Source organism: Staurois parvus, unplaced genomic scaffold, assembly GCF_062004578.1.
Source record: "Staurois parvus isolate SC_StPar_1 unplaced genomic scaffold, SC_StPar_1.0 ptg000764l, whole genome shotgun sequence".
NCBI classification, from domain to species: domain Eukaryota; kingdom Metazoa; phylum Chordata; class Amphibia; order Anura; family Ranidae; genus Staurois; species Staurois parvus.
Genome location: NW_028318560.1, coordinates 213,308 through 217,052, shown reverse-complemented (window position 1 = coordinate 217,052; position 3,745 = coordinate 213,308). Strand labels below are relative to the sequence as shown.

Genomic DNA, 3,745 nt, shown 5'->3' with positions numbered 1-3,745 from the left:
ACTGCTTCTCGGCCTTTTGGCTAAGATCAAGTGTAGTATCTGTTCTTATCAGTGTCCAGTGGGGGTGCTCCACAGCCATTCTAGCTTTGCGGGGATGGTTGGTTGTATAGTATCCCTGCTGGAATGATGGGGGTCTGGACGGCTAGCACCGGGGGAACAGAAAGCCTGGTGCCCACGAGTAGTAGCTGGGGCCCGTGAGTAATTCTCCCGAGGAGACCGGAAGGACCCAGTTCCTCCTGATTCAATCGGATCTACCTTGTCTGGCCAGGGGTCGGGAATGCAGAAAGTCCGCAAACCAGTGCCTCCTGAGTAGACGCTCTCAGGGGTGCCCTTAGTAACACCTGGGTGTGGGACCCCACAGTGTGAAAATGGCACATGTCCACTGTGTTTACCACTTTTCCTGCACAGCGCCCTTAGGACCAGGCCTTTTGGCTAGGACCAGGGCAATTTTTGCTACAGGCCTCAGGGCCTGGTCTGTGCACTATATGGCACGACCACTTTTTTATTTTCTATTTATTTAATTTATTTCACTTCCCATGTTTTGTCACTTTTTCTTTCTTATGTGTGTGTTTTTCTCACAGGATGGAGGGTGTGGGTCCTCGGGCCTGCCCTGAATTCTAGGGAGAGGATGTGTGGCCTTTTGGTTCCTTCCTCCCCTGTCCCTGGGGGGTTTTCTCTTCGGGAGAGCCCCCTGACCAAGTACTGGGTGGCTGGCTTCGGCTGGCCACAAGGAACGGTGGTCCACCAGGCCTTTTGGCCAGGAGGACTAAATGGAAACCTTGTCCCTGTCAGGAGCTTCGTGCCCCGGGGGATCAGGGTAGTGGTCCATCCCCTTTGGGGGAAGGACAAAGCACACCCCTAAGTGCACTTTTTTGTGTGGTGTTTTGCACTTGCACTTTTTTTTGTGAACACTTACGGTTAGAAAATAGCTTTGGTTCTGATCAGGTCTTCAGAAACATCAAAAAGATTTTTGTTGTATGATCTCCAATACACAAGAATTGGTGCCAGAATGTAAATGAACTCTCCAAAAGATGCAAGGGCTTCTGGGTAATCAAAATTTTGAATGACAATCCTTTGAGTGAAGTCCCCACCCAGTGGGCGTTCAAAGAATTGTACAGCCTCTGCAGAACCCAGCCCCTAGCAGTGGACAGTAGTGGCTGCAGAAGCATGGTGGTGGTTCTTATCAGTATATAATAGACCACAGCAGTCATCCCATTGTAAATCATTTATATTTTCATAATAAGCATAACATTGTAAAGATTTGCCCGAGGTGTGGTGAAAATAATTCCTTTTTTTAGGTATACGAAGTATTGCAAGACTTGGCAGGTGCCAGATTGCAAATGGCCTTCTCCAAAAGAAGAAAGGACTTCTGGGTAAATGCCATTTTGCAAACAAGCCTTTGAGTAAATCCTCCACCCAATGGAAGTTCAAAGCATTGTACAGCCTCCTCAGAACCCAGACACCACCAGTGGACAATATTTGCTGTATCAGCATGGTGGTGGTTCTAGTACAGCAATGGGCAAACTACGGCCCGGCGGACCTTTTAATCTGGCCCGCGGAGCGTGATACTGTCAGGATGGCTGTCAGGATGTGTGTAGGCGGGGCAGCGTGACGAACGTGAGGGGAGCTAGGCTCCTCTCACAGTCCGCCCTGAAGACCGGAACGGTGCGGGAACACGGCGAGAGGAACGCGCGGAGCAAAGGTAAGTGAATTGACACAGGGGGGACTTGGCTTACTACTTGGGGGGGAATAGTACTATGGGGGATGAAATACTATATGAGGGATGAATTAATATGGGGGATGAATTAATATGGGGAATGAATTACTATAGGGGGGATGAATTACTATAGGGGGGATGTATTACTATATGAGGGATGAATTACTATGGGGGATGAATTACTATGGGGGATGAATTACTATATGGGGGATGAATTACTATATGGGGGATGAATTACTATGGGGGATTAATTACTATGGGGGATGAATTACTATGGGGGATGAATTACTATGGGGGATGAATTACTATATGGGGGATTAATTACTATGGGGGATTAATTACTATGGGGGATGAATTACTATATGAGGGATGAATTACTATGGGGGATGAATTACTATGGGGGATGAATTACTATGGGGGATGAATTACTATATGGGGGATGAATTACTATATGGGGGATTATTACTATGCTTACTATGGGGGAATATTACTATACTTACTATGGATGACACATACACATCATTCATCTACTCTTGGTCCGGCCCCCGGGTCCAATATATGAACCCATTGCGGCCCTCAAGTCAAAAAGATTGCCCACCCCTGTTCTAGTATGTAAAATACTACAGGAGTACATTTTTAATAAATGTAACCTGGAACATCAAAGTCCTGGTGTGCAGAGAGGTGTGAAATGGGGTGGCATGCTTGGAATGGATGACACCCAAAGTCAAAAACATAAAAAAAAAAATTCCCTCTATATTGTTCAAAGAATTGTACAGCCTCTGCAGAACCCAGCCCCCAGCAGTGGCTGCATCAGCATAGTGGTGGTTCTTATCAGTATATAATAGACCACAGGAGTTATCCCATTGTAAATCATTTACATTTTCATAATAATCATAACATTGTAAAGATTTTCCCAAGGTCTGAAAATAATTTTTTATTTCTAGGTATACGAAGTATTATTGTAAACCCACAAACTCTAAAAATTGTAGGTAGGTCTCGTGTTGCATCTGTTTTTTTACGGTTAGACCTTTACAAATTGACCTACTTATTCGTAAATTCCGACAAGATGTCTAGAGTTGACCACAATGATCACTGAGAAGTACAGTATGTATAGAAACGTTTATTTCACTTGGTCGCACACAGGTTCTGATCTGAATGTTTTTACCAAAAAAAAAATTTCTGTTGAGAAACATTACATCTTTCTTTATTTCAGTCCCTGGCATGTATACAGTACAAGAGCAGAGCACAAAGATGAACATTTGAAGGATCTTAGATTCTATCGTTTCGCTTGAAAACTATTTTTCTACCCAGACCCATTATTCCTTTTCAATGACTGGACCATACATTTCTTGCAAGCGATTATCTGAAAGCGACAATATATCCATTAAAATAAATTTGTATAACAAGCAATTGTCATGGGCAAGACCAGCATATGTGTGCAAATAGGCTCTGTATGATCCAGATCAAGATTTTTAATTAAAGTCAGTGAGGGTTAGGGGTAAGGTTTGGATTTGCCACCAGCTTGTATTTAGTGTGGCTCTCCTTGTTTCATAGTTCAGCCAAATTCAGAATTTATGACCAAAAAACTTCAGTCCAAAGCTTTTTTGGCCCTATTTCTCCTATGGATCACAGGAGTGCAGTTAGTTCAAAGATCCTGAACGTATTAGTTGGGATCCACCCAGATGCCTAGACCGGCAGCTGGCTCAACCACTCAATGGGCCACTGAGAGCCTGAGCCACCCACACCTGTTCACTCCTCCAGTGAGTGCTGGCGGGGTAGAGCAAAGAGCCGGTGACTGACCGTCACCAGCTCTCTGCTGACTGAAGACTGAGAACTGAGCAATCAGCAGTGTTTAATCCCTCAGTTCTCGTTCTTAGAGACAGTTGGGGGGGGGCAGATACAGCATTGGATCGATGCTGCATCCACCTAGGTGAGTATCAGGGGTGGACTGACAACACATGGGGCCCCCGGGCAATAGGGGATCATGGGGCCCCTGTGTCCTTGCCCAAACTCAAAAAAGCCTATGAA

At 45.1% G+C, this 3,745-nt stretch overlaps 1 pseudogene; it reads left to right on the top strand.

Annotated features, from left to right (window-relative positions):
• On the top strand, positions 1-118 carry LOC149444907 (U2 spliceosomal RNA; annotated as a pseudogene).
• The last annotated feature ends 3,627 nt before the right edge of the window (positions 119-3,745 follow it).